The sequence below is a fragment of the Gouania willdenowi genome, unplaced genomic scaffold (genome assembly GCF_900634775.1).
Source record: "Gouania willdenowi unplaced genomic scaffold, fGouWil2.1 scaffold_31_arrow_ctg1, whole genome shotgun sequence".
NCBI classification, from domain to species: Eukaryota; Metazoa; Chordata; class Actinopteri; order Blenniiformes; family Gobiesocidae; genus Gouania; species Gouania willdenowi.
Window position 1 is genome coordinate 95,552 of NW_021145081.1, and position 18,211 is coordinate 113,762.

At 35.3% G+C, this 18,211-nt stretch overlaps 1 non-coding gene across 1 annotated transcript; it reads right to left on the reverse strand.

Moving 5' to 3' along the window:
* Positions 1–14,871: 14,871 nt before the first annotated feature.
* trnat-ugu (transfer RNA threonine (anticodon UGU)) lies at positions 14,872–14,944 on the reverse strand. Its single transcript has one exon. It is a non-coding gene; the product is annotated as a tRNA-Thr (tRNA).
* Positions 14,945–18,211: the final 3,267 nt, after the last annotated feature.

Here is an 18,211-nt window from a genome sequence, read left to right on the forward strand (position 1 = left end):
ATAAAACAAGCAGTATTTACTCAAAGGATTCTGGAAAATCACTAAATTAGTCATTAAAGTTGACATAATCATCATTAGAAACTCACTTTGGTCCCAAACGTTGCTCACTGATGACATCTGCTGGTCAACGTTAATATATATTATTAAAGCTACTTTAGTCGTTAATGACGGCGCACGAGGAGATTCTGTAGAATGGTGGAGATTCTGCAGCTTTTATCTTAGCCTGAGTTACTATGACAACCTGTCAACATTGAGCTTCCATTTTTGCCTGAGTTGCCAGACAACCTGTCAACATTGAGCTTCCATTTTAGCCTGAGTTGCCATGACAACCTGTCAACATTGAGCCATTCAAAGCTGCCTTTTGTGATTAAATGTTTCACTAAGATCTATAATAAAGGGTGGTAAACCAGTTGCGTCCCTAAATGGTGATGCAGTTTCACTAAGATTGTAGCAATGATTAGCAAACGTGCAGAAGTGGTGGAGACCGCCCTATTTAAATGAGCGTTTTGCTTTTTCAATGTGGAGACGTGAGTGCACAGAAGCACACAATGACATTTGAAGAAGTTAAATTGGAAGCAGATCGTCTTCTCTGTCTGCTGCACAAACATTTATTCATGTAGAAAACTAAAATAACAATTTTTATTTTCTTTTTAAATAAACAACTTTAAAATTTAATGATATTTTTTCCCCCTTATTTAATGTGGCTGCTCTCTCCCTGAAACACACTTTACTCTGCATTTTCTCATTTAGTGGCTCTTAAATATTGACTATTGTTTTATTTAAATTATTTTCTTACACTAGAAAGGTTAACTTTTACATCTCCGCTTTGTTTTGTGTCAACATTCAGTGCAGCCATGCTCTCTGTGTGTGAGTTTACACCATTGATGCGTCGTCACAAACATATATGATACCAGTCCAGAATTGATGGTAATGCATCAGAAATCTAGCCTTCAAACCACCAAATGCGTAGGACAAAGAAGATCTCATAAACAATAATGGAGTTTGCACCAGCAGAGAGAGCAACGCAAGTACCAAGGAGCAACACAGGTTTGTCCGTCATCTTTAAAGGTCCCATGTCATGTTGTTTTTCACACATCTCCATTTGTTCTAAGAACCCCAAAAACATAGTATTTGAGGTTTATTTTCCCAAACTCGTCTGTTTTCCAGAGTTTTTGCCTCTGAAAAGTCACTTTCTGAGCAACTCTACACACACAGGTTGATTTGAGGCCTGCTTATGCATATTCATGAGTGGGCGTGTCTATAGACGAGACACTGACTTCCTCCTCCCCACACTTTATCATGTTTAAAGCACAGAAAAGTTAATTTAGCGTAACATGGGCCCTTTAAAAAAACATTGTTATTGTCACACTGGCTCAGCATCTGATTTTGGGTCACACACACACACACTCATGAACACACACACACACACACACACACAAATCCATGCACGCGAGCACGCAGGGCCGGAGTGGGTCTCACTTTCAGCCCTGGAGCTTCATACCTCAGACCCAGAGGCGTTGTAACGGGGTAGGCAACACAGGCAAATGTCTAGGGCCCCGAGCTGAAGGGGGCCCCCGAGGGACGGCAGATATAAGCAATACAACTTGAAACCTCCCGGACACATTACGGTTATACGTCAGGCGCCTCCCTAATGGGGCACCAATACGACCGGTGTCACATCTGAGTTCACATTGGTCTGAGTTTGATTATGAGCATGTGCACTACCAGAAAATGAATTCATGCTACTTCTGCTTAGCCTTTTTCTACTTCCACCGTACTGAGGTTAAAAATGAAATTTCAAAGCTAAGGTTCAAAGCTAATGTTATTTGATGAGTGCTGAATGGCTCCTTTTCTTGTACAAAAATTTACAAATGCTCAATATACGAGGCAGGAGAAATATGTTGTATAATGTATTATATGCAGTTTTTATTATTACATGTATTGAGTTTATAATAAAATTCCATACAAAAAGAAATAATTTATTTTCCAAAAAAACATGATTATAATATACATTGCAGTAAATCACAGTTAACCTAATGTAACTTTATTTTTTAAATCAGTATAATCCAGCACAGGTACATGTCAGTATGTACTGACATTTTAAGAGGATCTCAGTACGATGTGAACTCAGACCGTGACATCGGTCCCTGCATCAACGTGCTGATGTTATCAAACACACACTGATAAAGTGAGGCAGACTTACCCACAGGGCTCATGAAAAGAAGAACAAACAAGAACAAGATGAAAATAAAAAACATGATAGTGGTAAGTGAGAATGTGTAAACTATGTGTTACATTATATTAAAATAGTTTGTCCCAGTTAGTCCCACTCACTTTGTCCCAAACTCCCAGTCATCCACCAGCACCAGAAAAGTTAACTGTACATTTAAGTCTGTGTAAAGTGAATTCTGCCATTTTCTTCTAAACTCATTCACAAAGAGTGTTTATATGTATTTATTAATCATTCATATTCAACAGTGTGGTTCTGTGGTATGACAAACTTAGAGCACATTCTTACTTTACACCAATTTTAACAGTTTTATTTTAAGAAGTAGTCCAGCTTTGCTTACATCATAAGTCTTGTAGCCAATGGCTGTGTACATACTGTACATTTATAGCCACACAATAAGTTAGTCCTTTGCTGACAATATTTTCTACTAGAATAAAGTATTTGTTGTCAAATGGTAAAACTGATACCAGCATCAATCCTACTCCTGCTGTCAGTTTAGTTTAGACTGTGTGATTAATTAGGGGGCCAAGCCCGCGGGGCCAGGGAACCGCGTATGTAAGCGTCCGCGGTTCCTAGGACCAGCGGTGCTAGGAACCCTATTGTAATCGTAAGGATTATTGTTACCTTTTATTTTTCCCCCGGTAAAAGTAGTGCTGCAGGCTAAACCGTGCAAGGTAGGGCGATGCCCCTTGGGGGTTGGGTCCAGAACACCCCGTGTACCTGGGACGCAAACATTCACATATGTTCGCCAGCAGGTGGCGCTATAACAAAGGTCAACACGATTTGGACGATAACTCCCACACCGTTTGTTGCAAATTTAAAACCTTCATATACACATATTCCTTGAATAGCACTGAATCACCTGGGCTAGGCCACGCCCATTTCCGCCTAAACTTTTCTGGAGCAAAATTGCAAAAACTGTAAAACCTACTTTTTCGAAATCCTCCTTGGGGTTTTGTCCAATCAGCGTGAAACTTGGCACGTAGAGTCTTCAGTTGAACGTGATATACAGTTAATAAAATGATTTTGTTCGGGTAAATTATGCGCAAATTATTAGCGAGTAAAGTTTCCTAGCAAGCTATAAAAATGCAAACTGGCGCATATCTCGGTCAAAATAAATGCTAACAACACCAAATCTGAGATCCTTAGTTGGCATGTGACTGTGAGAAAATTTGCCAAATTTGAATGATGTAGACCACTAGGGGGCGCTACAAATAATGAATATTTATATCTCTTAATTGGCACAACCAATTGTTACCAAATTTGGAGGGTATGATCTTGGGTCCCTCCTGAGGCGAGATCTCAAAGTTATTCACGATTGGTCAAAGTGGGCGTGGCTAATGACATAATAACATAAATAAACAAACATTTATTTCTGCTGAATTATTATGTTGAGGGCAGTGAAATTTACAGGGTAGATATAGAAGACCACACAGACCACCCATACCAAAAACTGCCCCACTAGGTGGCGCTATAATTGCAAAAACATTTTGGCCTTTAACTTTCACAATTTAATTCACATCTTCATAAAATTCATATCCACATGTTCCTTACATAGAGTCGCATTTTCTGACATAGGCCACGCCCACTCCCACAGCACATTGCTCTTTGTAAGTCACTATATATCACAAACTTATTTTTTCAAATTACTCCTTGGGGTTTTGTCCAATCGGCATGAAACTTGGCACGTACAGTCTTCATTTGGACCTGATCTAGAGTTTAGCAAAAAAATTTGTTCGGACAAAATATGCGCAAAATATTAACGAGTAAAGTTTTCTAGCCAGCTATAAAAACACAAACTGTTGCATATCTTGATCAAAATAATTGCTAACACCACCAATTCTTAGATCTTTGGTTGCCATGAGATTGTGGGGGTTTGAGCCAAATTTTAAAAAATTAGGCCTCTAGGGGGCACTGCTATTATGAGAAATTTTTATCTCCTAAATGGCACAACCGATTTTTACCAAATTTGGTGGGTATGACCTTGGTTCGCTCCTGGGACCGGATCTCGAAGTTAATCACGATTGGTCAAAGTGGGCGTGGCTTATTACAACATAACATATAAATAAACAAACCTTTATTTCAGCTGAAGTATTACGATGCGAAATTTACAGGGTAACTATAGAAGAGCACACAGATCACCCATACCAAAAAGTGCACCACTAGGTGGCGCTATAATGGGTGCAAACACATTTTAGCCTGTAACTTGGTACGACCCAAAGAAATCAGAACAAATGAAAAGAAATAGAAGGAATGGAACGTTCCGTTCTTCCACTGAAATTGTGACATTACAGTTTTTTTTTTATTGCTAACAAGCATTGGTTGAAACTGAAGTCACATGTTCCAAACTCTAAACACAGCCTGTATATCCATCAGTCATCTCAGCTCAACAGTTAATGTCATCCACTAAAGTGTTTCTCACCAACAAAACACTAGATACACGTCTCAAAAGAAGCTCATTCAACCACAACACTAACAAATAAACACACTTTAGAAACACACATTGTCATTGTGAGCACACTGAACTACTAAATACTAACAACAAAGAGCTTTACATCAAATACATCTGATCTTTACACTTTACATGATTTTTGTATTATTTTGGGCTGAATTTGAGAAAATCTGAGTCTTTAATCGTTCTCCACGTAAAGTTTGTTTCTGTTTTTCTGTCCACATTCACACAAATAAGGGTCTACATGGTGGTAAAGTACATCAAGGTCTTAACAAAACATTTGTCTGGTGCAAAAAAATGCAACTTTTACCATATTTGCAATTTTTTGACAAGATTCTTTCACTGTCACTGATGTTTCCATGCAGGAAAATAGCAACAAAATGTGAAATGAGATGAAATTGTTGGTTATCTTTTACTGAGGCCAAAATGTTTGATAATTCCAGGGGATCTATTGGGGGATTTACCATACTGTTACAGATTGGTACAAAGTGCACAGCCATGTCCAGCTCATCATGTCAATCAGGGAGATCTGCTGCACCTGTAGAGTTGAGCACGACTGTGAGTTGTTGACAATCAGCTGGACTGGACTATATAAGGAGGATTTTCACTCTTCATTCAGTTGCTGTGAGAAATTGGATTCAGAAGGTTCTGCACCATGTGCTGGCCTTCTTTAAAGCTTGAGTTTGACTGTGAATAATTGATCCAAGTACTTCTATGATTGTTTGTGGTGAACACTGCCCTCTTAGTTTTGTAGTTTCCACCTAATTATTCTTCTGGAAATTTGTAAATCGCAAACTTTGCAAGTCGTAAAACTTAGATTTTTCTCAAAACTAAAGACTCAGCATTTTTCCACTTATTAAAAATGTTATAGGTTATTCAGATGAATTGGTTAGTGCTAAATCAATTTTAACCTCACAGGTGTTTGCTTTTTTATAACGTTTATAAAGTCTTTATTTTGAATGAATTAATCATGACTCCATTTAGTTGGTGAGCAATAAAAATTTGTCAAGTTTTGGTATAAATTGGTCAACACTCTAAATTAAGACTGAAAACATTATGGCATCTATAATTAACTATGGTAATGTTTGGATTTTATTTACTACTCAAACCATGACTCAGCAACAACAGTATGCATCTAAACTAACGTGTACACTACAAATTAATATTATCTATTATCCTGTTTTTATTGCAGTGTTTTTAAGTGGCCTGAAAGGCACTTTTTAAATAAAAGTAATTATTGATTACATTAATGGGGTCAGAGGGTGGAGCTTAAAACCACAAAACTCAGAGTGTCAAACTTATCAGAAAACATTCATATAGGTTTTAGGTTTAGGTTGTGAAAGGAGAGTTACAGATAAATATTTTATATGTCTGGCCCTGATGTGAAATGAGGTTGACACCCCTGGTTTAATAAAAACAATTCTCACTATGCAACAAATTCAGAACGACGTCCAGGGTTGACCCACTACAGAGTTGATGGACATCCAGGGTTGGTCCACTACAGAGTTGATGGACATCCAGGGTTGACCCACTACAGAGTTGATGGACATCCAGTGTTGGTCCACTACAGAGTTGATGGACATCCAGTGTTGACCCACGACAGAGTTGATGGACATCCAGGGTTGGTCCACTACAGAGTTGATGGACATCCAAACAGGACGTGACTCTGTAAATCAGGACGTTTGGGCAGCCTACACTGTAAAATTCAATAAGTTGACTTTACTTAAAAAAAATATGCAAACTTGCTGCCTTAAAAAAACTAATTTTTGTTGACTTAAGTTAATTAGATTTGATTAACTTATTTATTGTCAGTTAACAATACTCAAATGAACCTAAATAATTGAATTATTATAACTTAGTAATTTTGAGTTAACAGTACTCAATTTAACTTGAATAATTGGATTGTAATAACTTGTTTATTTTTGAGTTTACAGCACTCAATTTAACTTAAATAAATTAGATTAAAGTAACTTATTTATTGTGGGCTTTCAGTACTCAAGTGATAGCTTAGTTCTTTTAAGTTTTTCTCCATCACATTCAGCTGTTGAAATAAAACAATTCTATAATAGAATGAGAATAGAGCAGGATATAAAAACTCAAGAACAATGAATGGAATAAAAATCAATGGATTAACAGTGGGTTTAAAATTTATTTTCAAATGCTCAACAATGCATTTAACAAGACACATGGCACTTAACTGTTCTTTATGCTCGTTATGAAGGCAAAAATCACCAAATGTACTACATCATTTGAATTAAACATTAGCTTCAAACAATTGAACTAAAATCTTTCAGTTACCTTGTAACATGCTGTAGCTTTGGACAAAAAAGAAAAAAAAAAGTTCTCTCTATGCAGAATATAAAATAATCATGTTGATGAAACAGTTAAAAGAAACATTATTTTCAGAGCAAATCTCAGAGAATCTTTATAAAATAATAGTTCTTACTTCAGTAAGTTAGGTTTATGTTTGGTGCCTGTACTTTTAAGTAATAATCTGAAACCCAATGACAAAAGCACATTAACAAAAATAAATTCCTGTTTGTCCGCTCTTCAAAATAAAAACAAATCAAGACTGAAACCACAATTAACACTGATTTCATCTTTTGGGCAACATTGATAAAACAAATAACACTTTTTCAAACAATACAAATATATTTGAAATTCAAATTTAACTTCAACATTATACCTAGAACATAACTTTAAACTTTAAACACGGAAAGTTAGAACTTTTTAATAGAAATAAGAACAATATTCTTACTAACAGTAAGTTTTGGCACTGTATGAACTGGTCTACATCAGTAGTTTATTTTTCAAACCTAGCAATTTTGGGGGGAGGGCTTTGCTTGCCAATCCAAGCATGACGGCTTGAATGAACGTGAACGTGTTTGCCATGCATTTTGGGTAATCTAAGTGAAGGGCATATATAAGCCCAAAGATGAGGCAGACTGCCTGGGGAAAGTCCCTAATATTGTCCATGACAGTACCTCCCTCAATGATGATGGCATTGGAAATGGGTTGGAAGTGCACTGCATTTAGAAGCTGTTGCTGAGGATCTTCACTGACAACTGTCACTGAGGCGAGGACCTCTTCTTTAGTTGTATCCTGCAAAAGAAGCACACACACATGTTTTCAATCTGGTCTTCTTTTAGGGTAAAAATCCCCTGGTGCAAATAATTGACATTGTATTTTAATTCTGTAGACTGGCTTGTACCCCCTTGTGGCGCAATTTGAAACCTATTTTGAAATATGTTTTAAATAATGTAGCATCATCTATTAAATGCAACATTACACAACAACTAAGTGCTACCATGTTTAATTATAAGATTACAATTTCTCTTTGCTGACACATTCATTAAAAGCAATTTACAACACAAGGTGTGTCCAGTAGTAAAAGCAAACATTAAAATAAAATAGGCTATTTTTCCAAAAATACACAGGAAAATCATTTTTTTCTAATTCAGTTACTTTTCCAGGAATTTCATGATGGTGGGTACACAGTTAATTACATTTGTACTACAAACCAGTTTACTCGGGATTCTGATCAGTTTTGAGTGAAATCATAATCAACCTGATTCTGATCAACTGAAAATAATTATATTTTAAATAAAATGTGATTTGACAATACATTCAGATCAATATGTTTCATTCTTTCAATATGTTACTTACATAGCAAGTCTTGTACACTTCACTGGAGTCATCACCAAGTAGAATAGGAAGGCCTTTGAGGACAACAGAACCAAGTGCTGTCACATCTGGCGACTAAAAATACACAGAACAGACAAATTAAGAACTTCTAGCATTTTCAGGATGTGGGGGGAATACAGTGTGTTGATATACTGTTCTGTATTTACTCAGTGCATGCTTATCTTAGAGATAGGGATTTAATTTTACTAGTATAATTGTTCATATATAAACATCCCACTTTCCCTGTAAACATTTTGTGTTAATACAAAATCAACATTTTAATTAAATGTAAAATGAAATGCCCCAGTGCAAGCATTAAGCAGAAAAAGCACTCACTTGAAATGGACAAACAACCATATGGTGGTACTTTTTTGTTACTAAGAATGACATAAAATCCTGTTGGATGAGTAGTCCCCAACTGGTATAGGTAGCGAAAAATGATTTTAAAGAGCACATTTAAACTGTTGAAGTGATTAAGTCAGTGTACTCATGGATACATATCATTGGTCACATGTCTTGCTTGCTCTCCACAGCAGCATGTAGACAGCGTGACTTGTATGTGACAGAGGCCTACGGTGCATTGCCGCCACCCATTATAATGGAGTGTAATTTACTCAAAATCTGAAAAAGCACAACAGGACTCTTACCATCCAGTTTATGTGGCACACCAAGTCGGTCAGTTTTTGTCCTGACATTCCTTTTTTTGGATCTGAAAAGTTCAATGAAGCGTGGGGTATGTTGGTCTAGTGCTTTGTAAAAGTCTCCTTCAAGATTCTTACTTGTGATGCGATTAAACTCAGCAACAACCTGAAAAATGGATAGGGGAGGGAAGGAGAGGAATAACAACATTAAGCTTGCCATCAATCAATTTATATTGTAGCAAATCTAAGAACTTAACATATGAAACTATGGTGAATAATACATAACTACTTATAATATTACACAAATAACATTACTTCACATAATGCTAATAAAATCATTTTACTAATTTGTATAGTGCAAGAGTTATTTTTTCATGAAGATAATGTCCGTGTATGGTATCCATGTTTTAAGAGGTAATGCTTTAGCAAGTAGCCTCGCTTTTCAGTAATAAATGTGCAGTACTTACAAGTCCATTGCATCAGATAATACTGCTCTGGTTGACCTGGAAAGACAAGATAATTTTAGCATTGAGCACATGTAAATAATAATAATAAAGTTCAAATTTTACTTTACTGCCATAAATTAAAATGTGCAGTTATTTATATATATATATATATATATATATATATATATATATATATATATATATATATATATACAGATTTTTTTAAATCACAAACTAAAAGGTGAAATCATTTTTTCTTTTAAATTAATGTAATTGATTATTTTTGAACAAATGGACAATAAAATATATAATCCAACTGTAGTGGTGTTATTTTATGTCTATTACCCCAACCCATGAAACAAATACAAATATTGAATGATATACCTTTAATTGCTGAGACTGGGTAATGGGTGAACAGTTGACCCTCTGCTTCAGCCTGAATGGGGGACTGTGAAAAAGAATATCCAATTAAGGCAATAATTTCAAATATATACCCATACATGACTAACCTTCAACAAATCACTGTCATAACTGTGTCCAAATATCAGAGATATGTATTTTATAGCTTTTTTTATATTGAATTGCTCATTTTAGTATAGTGCTTTTGCCATTTCACAGAGCAGCACGAATGCAGTTAGACACATTCTGAGTGTGCCCTAATCCAGACCTTCCCCTAAACAAGACTTACTACAGAACTCATTCACACGTGCTGTCCCTGAGAGGAGTAAAAGACAAAACAAGCTTAACACTGGTTTACACTATACAACTGCAATATAAAATCCTGAGAGAATTTAATTATTCAAGTCACCAATTCTTTTTAAAAAGGTGAAAATGTAATCTAAGACGGTACATTGCAATCCAATAAGAAACTTTCTCAACACAAAATTATAAACACAGAACTAGGCATCAATATGGTGCCACAAATGATCTATTGCAGGAGATTATATACAGATTTTCATAATTTCTATCACTCTATATTAATAACTGAGTTTAGTGATACAAATGTAATGATATAGAATAAAGTATATATAAAGATAATAAAGATATAAAATAAAATATTCTGTAAACGTCAATAAAATACCTCAAACGTTAAAATCAAGATTGTTCACTAATGCACAAAAAACACTTAATGCACATGATGTGTCCTATATTATATAACTCAAAGTTAGTAATAATATTTTTTTTCTCGTGTGCCATGGTTTATTTTTTGTAGCTATCCTAAATCGTAAAAATGTGTTTTATTTAGTAAATTAAAAATGTGTATAATTTAAACCTAATAAAATAAAATAAATGGTTGATAATTTTATTCATTTATTTATTCATTTAATGATAATTGTTTAATAATAATAATAATTGTATTTTTCTCAATCATGTTATTTTTTTTAGTGTAATAATTTAACTTGTAATCACATTTCGATTAATTGCACAGCCCTACTAGAAAGAATGAGAACAGCTCCAAATATAGCTTCAAATTTTCAGTGCAGGTTGATCAGACGGGGGTAGCAGTATATACGGAGAAAATCACGTGCAAGTAGAAATGACACGTGCGCAGAGCAGCAGCTGATGCAGCGCACATCCAATTAAGGTCATGCACTGGACCCAATAAGGTCCGTGTATTTCACGGCCATCCGTATTTCGTTTACAAATAAAACACTCTCTCTCTCACTTGTGTCAAAGCGGGACAACGTCTCAATTTGCGGGACGTGTGAAAAGCACTAAAAATGCGGGACTGTCCCGCGCAAAGCGGGACATCTGGTCACCCTACACACAGTTTGCTATCACACAACCACAAGAGGAGAGAGGAAAAAATGTACTTACCAAAGTGAACTCAACACAAGTACTCCCACAACGCCGACGATAAATTCAAAATGCGCGCCGCTCACCACTCTCTGAGCATCCAATATGGCCGTTTGCGTGTACGGGAATGTTCTGGAAAGCGCGAAGTTGACGACGCAGATCTGCGCATGTCTGAAAGAACCCGCAAAGGACACTGGGTACAATTAATTATTTTTTCTAATTTGACTTAACTAGGATACATTAAGTTAAGCAAGTTCTTCAACTCCAAATTACTGCTTACTTATTTAAAACTAGTGTTCATAACAAGTTGATGAAAACTGAGTTTGGTTCACTTATCATATTTAATTAATTTGAATGTTAGCATTTACAGTGTATGTTGTTGTGTTTTGATATCTAATGATGGTCCTAACTAATTTTTTGAAAAAATATGCCTCGCTATAGTCTTTTGATTTTGGGTGATTTTTGGTTTTTGTCATTTTTTGTGCCTTACTGCTTTCTAAGTCCTGTTTAAGTATGTGCATTATATTTTCAGTAGTTTTTATGGTGTAAAGATGGTCCTAACTCAATTTCTTTTTTTTAATTTTGAAAAAAAATGCCTTGCTATAGCCTTACTTTTGATTTCGGGTGATTTTTGATTTTTGTCATTTTTTGTGCCTTACGGCTTTCTTACCCTAGTTTAAGTATGTGCATTATATTTGCAGTAGTTTTTAGGGTCTAATGATGGTCCTAACTCAAATTATTTTTTATTTTTTTTGAGAAAATATGCCTTGCTTTTGCCTTACTTTTAATTTTGGGTGATTTTTGTTTTTCGTCATTTTTTGTGCCTTACTGCTTTCTTAGCCCTGTTTAAGTATGTGCATTATATTTGCAGTAGTTTTTATGGTCTAATGGTGGTCCTTACTCAATTTATTTATTTTTTTAAATTTTTGAAAAAATATGCCTTGCTATAGCCTTACTTTTGATTTTGGGTGATTTTTGATTTTTGTCATTTTTTGTGTTTTACTGCTTTCTTAGCACAGTTTAAGTATGTGCATTATATTTGCAGTCATTATTTGGGTCTAGTGATGGTTCTAACAAAATTTTTTTTTTTGAAATTTAAAAAAAAAGTATGTGCTTTATATTTGCAGTAGTTTTTAGGCTCTAATGATTTTTTTTTTTTTTAAATTTTGAAAAAATATGCCTTGCTATAGCCTTACTTTTGATTTTGGGTGATTTTTGATTTTTGTCATTTTTTGTGTTTTACTGCTTTCTTAGCACAGTTTAAGTATGTGCATTATATTTGCAGTCGTTATTTGGGTCTAATGATGGTTCTAACTAAATTTTTTTTTTTGAAATTTAAAAAAAAGTATGTGCTTTATATTTGCAGTAGTTTTTAGGCTCTAATGATTTTTTTTTTTTTTTAATTTTGAAAAAAAAATGCCTTGTTTTAGCCTTACTTTTGATTTTGGGTGATTTTTGTTTTTCGCAATTTTTTGGGCCTTACTGCTTTCTTAGCCCTGTTTACGTGTGTGCATTATATTTGCCATAGTTTTTAGGGTCTAATGATGGTTCTAACTCAATTTTTTTTTTATTTTTTTTTTAATTTTCAAAAAAAAAATGCCTTGCTTTAGCCTTACTTTTGATTTTGGGTGATTTTTGGTTTTTGTCATTTTTATAATACTGAGTTCGTGATACTGAGTTCATGATACTGAGTTCACGATACGATTCTCTCACGATTTATTTTACAAAATGGGACTGTAGACAAATCATGACTAAAAAATATTTCTTTATTTATAGAAAATACTGTACTATTTTCCTTTTATTTTTGATTGTTAAAAAAATCCATTGATAAACTATTCAAAACAATGCAATTGAACTAAAAATAAATCTTGAATGAAATAAATAAAGGAATAATACAAATGAAGAAGAAGCCTATTAATTTAAATTCTGGTTCTCTAGTAAACAATGCAAAACTACATAATAGTTCTTTTTCTTTTTAAAAGTGCAACTGAAAATGTATTTTGTGCCTTAACAATTGGACTTAAAAAAAAAAAACACTGCACTGTCTCTTACATCAGATTTGTTTGGACCAGCAGAGGGCGCTGGTAACCCAGTGGTCGGTTGGCATGCAGCTAATTTACCGGTGAAGAAGAGACGCTATGCTAGCAGACAGAGCTAATAGAAAAACGTGACTTTTAAAGATATTCACGTAATATTACAGATATTCTTTTGGTGCTAAAGGGGTAAGGAATCATTTATGAACATGTTTAAGAGTAGAAGGCGGCCAGAAAGAAAGTAGTAGCAGATTCTGCCCGCCGCCAACACTTCTGGAAGGATAAATAGATAGCGGCCTCTGCTGTTTAAAACAAGTACTGCGATTCATTTTTCAGAGCATCAATGTGAACTGTGATAGCTATGAATCGATTTTTAACGGCCTTACGATTAATCGTTACATCCCTAGTGATCATGAATTAAAATGATGGTATAATTGTAATTTAAAAAATATGTTGCTGTTGTAATTGTAATTACATTAGAAATGAGTTCAGATAATTTACATTGTAATAGTAATTGCCATGAAAAATCTATAAAAATTATAATTTAGTGCTAAACTGGAGAACCATGGTACAGTTCTATGTACAGTTCTACATATACTGTATGTATTTTGAGCGATACCTTGGGGTGTGGCTAATACTAGACTGAGTATTGTGTGGCCCACGTCTGGTCCAAACCTAAAGCTAATAAATGATTGCTAATCAGGAAATGTCCAAATGAAGCTCTGTGATGATGGGCTTTTATTGTTAGACACGTTGTCCTAACCAACAGGACAGAGGAGTTCATCTGTTGACCAATATCATAGTTAATGTTGTTGTGGACTGTCCCAGAAAAGCTGCTGCTCTCTATTTGATCCTAAAACAAAGACTTTGCTGCAAATTAGAGAGAAAATATAAGAAAAAAACACTACATTTGAGGAGAATTCTTAAAACAAGAGACATTATCTGTTCATGCAGCAAGTTAAATTTACTAAACAAGAAATATTGAAAAAATATGTTAAATCTTATAATAAGAAGATCCTGATAAATATTCTAAGGCGTTAAAATAAGCAGAAATGGATGATTATTAGATTAAATTACTTGAAATCAAACTTCCTCCAGCACAATAATAAGTGAAATATACTGACTATAAACAAATAATATATTTTTTTTTTATTTTATTTTATTTTTTTAATTTTGCAAATGAAAGCTTCAGAACAAGAAGAAAACTAATCTAAGTAAAAACTGACTCAGTAATAGTGAAAAATGATTAAGCTGTTTCTTGATACAAGTTGACTCATTTTGAAATAAACTTAAATCTATATTAAAACCAAGTTTTTGTTCTTAGAATAAACATTTCATCAGAATGACAATCAGTGATACACTCCACAGGCCAGTGAAGTCTTTGGTACAGTAAGCGGACTGAAGGAAACCACGCCCCCTGCTGTCACAGCTGAGAGTTACACTGGAGAGTCTTCAGCTCACTTCCCTGGTCCTCTGTAGACTTCACAAACCAGGGACGCTATCCATTCAAACCAATCCAAGAGAGGTTAAAGGGTGTGAACAAAGCCCTTAGCCCCACCCCCTTTGACCTGTAGATAACAGGGAGTAAAGGCCTCAGTGATAATTGAACTCACAACCCCTGGTTTACAAGACCAGTGCTCTAACCTCTGAACTATGAGGCCCTGTGTGTGACAGCATAGACGATCTTTCACATGGCAGATATACACTACACCACTTACATGTACAACTGGGCATCACTTTTTTTTAAGTTTTGGGGGCGGGGCTCTAGAAATCCATCTCATGGTGTAACTTTTTTCTCTTACAGTTCCATCTTAATGTCAACAGTTATGATAGTGTGTGGTCTTATTTTGGTCCTCAGTTATGAGGGAATTCCAACTCCGTCATCAAATCTTTATTTATTTTTTTACCAATTTGAAAGGCTACCAATCAATAGCCTTTGTTCAATCAGCTCTCAACAAACACCCATGTATCTTAACCACATGCCAGTTGTGCTACAGTTGTTATATCATGCTTTAATTGTCTACTCACCACTTTCTAGGTGTTTTGAACCGTAAGCGCTTTAACTCATAACCAGTGTTGTGTGAGTTACTGAAATAAGTAATGCATTACTGCAAAAAGTAACTTTTGAGTTACTTAGAATGAAAGAATGTATTATTTATTTTGGGTCATTTGTGTCCGTACAGCTTCATATTAGTGCTGTAATAATATAATAATCCACTGTTGATCAAATGTGTCCCTGTATTAACATTGTTTTGTATAAAAACCTCTGATAAATGAAATGTTACTGTATCCAACCCTACAGTTTATAATGATTTACATTAACAGAACTAAACTCTGCTCAGTATTAATCTTTACAAACACCAATCTGACTGAAACACTAAGTATTCTTTCAATACCAGTTTATTTATCTGAGACCAGCAGAAACTGTAAATATTACAAGGAATTGTGAAATAAATAACACACAAAACAACCTGAATATTATTAAAATTTAAAGTGGCTTCAGCATCATAAAACAGTTGTGTTTAGCCTTAGAATGTTCCCTTACAGGTTAAGTACAAAAACTAGCAATAATGTTCAACATAAACACAAAAAACCTTCTAAAATAAATAAATGAAAGCAATCTGAATTAACATTAGGAATACATTTTGACCAACTCTGCTTTACAAAAACTGCCATAAAACAACCATAAATGATGTGCATATAAAGCACAAAACAGCTGCTCCAAAATTAAAACAGTATTTTTTCAGCCTTAGCACAGTAATGTAAAGTAAGCTGTGTGTATTCCAGGTGCACATTCTGCTGTTGAAAATGCTTATAAAAATAAATGTGGAAAAACAAATTCACAGCATTTTTCTCAACAGTCACAGTTCATTAAAATCTATACGCTGTTGTTTCGGTGCAGAGGCTTCCATCACATCCACCAATGTAGCGTTAGCTTAGCGCTTCACCGATGCATCGTTTGGAGACAAATGAGTAAAATAATACGCGTATTTCCACTCTGAGAAGCGTGTCCTGCATTGACTCGCTATGATTGGTGCACATGATGTAAACAGAAACATGCTGACAATGCTTCTTCTTCTTCTTCTTCTGTTTTACCGTGGTTGGCACGGCGTCCCGCAAAAATATGTAGAGCCACTGTAAACAGGAAGTACACCGCAGCTAGCAAAGTAACGGACAAATGCAGCATAATGTAACGGTAACGGCATTATTTCTTTAAAAAAATATTGCGATACAGTACAAGTTACTGTAAAAAGCACTGCTCGTAACCATGTTTTTACACATTTTTACAGCTTCACAGGCCAGTTAGCTCAGCTGGTCAGAGCGTGGTGCTAATAACACCAAGGCCATGGGTTCAAGCCCCATACTGGGCAGATCTTAGCAGTTTGTAAATGAAAATGTTACTTTGTATTATATTATTGTTAACCATCTAACCATTAGAAACACAGCTTATTGGGTCTTATTTCATCTGATCAACCAAATTCAAGGATTCACAGCCAGCAGAGACACTCTATGAGGTGTGTGTATTGTTCTTTAACATAAAGTTCTATATTTGGTCCTGTTTACTTTCTCACATGATTAAAAACCACATCATACTTCACTTGAGGTGAACCTAGACCCACATTTTATAGAGGACCAGAGTCACTTGTTTGCTCCATACCAGAGTTCTAGTGAGCTTTCACATATCACAAACAGACCAGAACTATCAGAGGAAATGAAGCATGGTGCTGATCACAGAGGAATGTGTGAATGTTCAGCACAAGCAGCAGACACTAACTTATTCAGAGAATACATTCTAGAGAAGTTCATGTCTCCTTTGAGAACTGGAGGTAAGGAACCACTGATATACACTTTTTTCTGCAAAATACTCACAATTTCCAACAAGAATAAACAGAATTCTTCTTCAACACCTCAGACTGCTCCTTCCTGATATCATTTATTCTAAAATCAATCACAACATTCTTCACGTGTGGAAACTCTTCCTTCCAGGTCTGATACCATGTCATCAGGTAAACAAAGAACCTTTTCCATTTTTGTTGATAATCATCTGAACATTTTTCACAGATTCATCTCCAATGATCAGCGTATGAGGATCCCTCTTTTTCTGATGTAGCTTCTGTTTTCCTGAAGCTCTCTCAGTCTTCACCATGCTGTTAGCTTGTGTTGTTCTCATTAGAACAGAACTCTTATTCATTCCCATTCACCAGTGAGGAAAATCTATTGTCCACCTTTACATGGATCTGGGCTTGTGGTTCAGTGTGTCTTCTTCCTTTCACCAACCTCTATTTCTGTGTCTGAGCAGAAAAGTGAGTTAACCCTCTGTAGTCGATGGACGCGTCGCCACATCCTGATCACATGACTGATTTAAGACAGCAGAACGACCAGATGCAGCCTCACAGTGTTAATTTAAACTGTTAAAACTATAAACTAGTTTTTAAATGATCTTGATAGAACAAGTAGAACAATAGTTATGATAGATTAAAAACGCTGCACTTTTGTTGCGTTCAGTGTGTAAACGAAGAGTAAAAACGGGACGTTCTACCTTCTCTCACAAAGCAAAAGTGTTTGAAAGCAAAAAATACACCTCTTCCCTATTGGTGAAAAACACACATCAACTAATCAAAATGTGATGACAACTCATGACGTGTGGTTGCTGAGGAAGCGGTAAAGTGTGTGTGACGCCCTGCAGCGCTTCAGACAGAGCAAACAGAGACGATGAGGGACATGATGAGTGTCTTAGGAGGATGACTAAGTCGGTGAACCATCTTGTTTATAGAGGAAAATAAATGTTCTACTCTTATAAACAGCGCTACATAGAGGAGAGGACATGGAACATGTAACAGACTGATCTCAGCTGCTCAGGCAGCAGAGGCTCCGCCCCCTGAGCTGAGCCCTGCAGACAGAGGAGGCTGTGACTCTGAGGAAGGAGA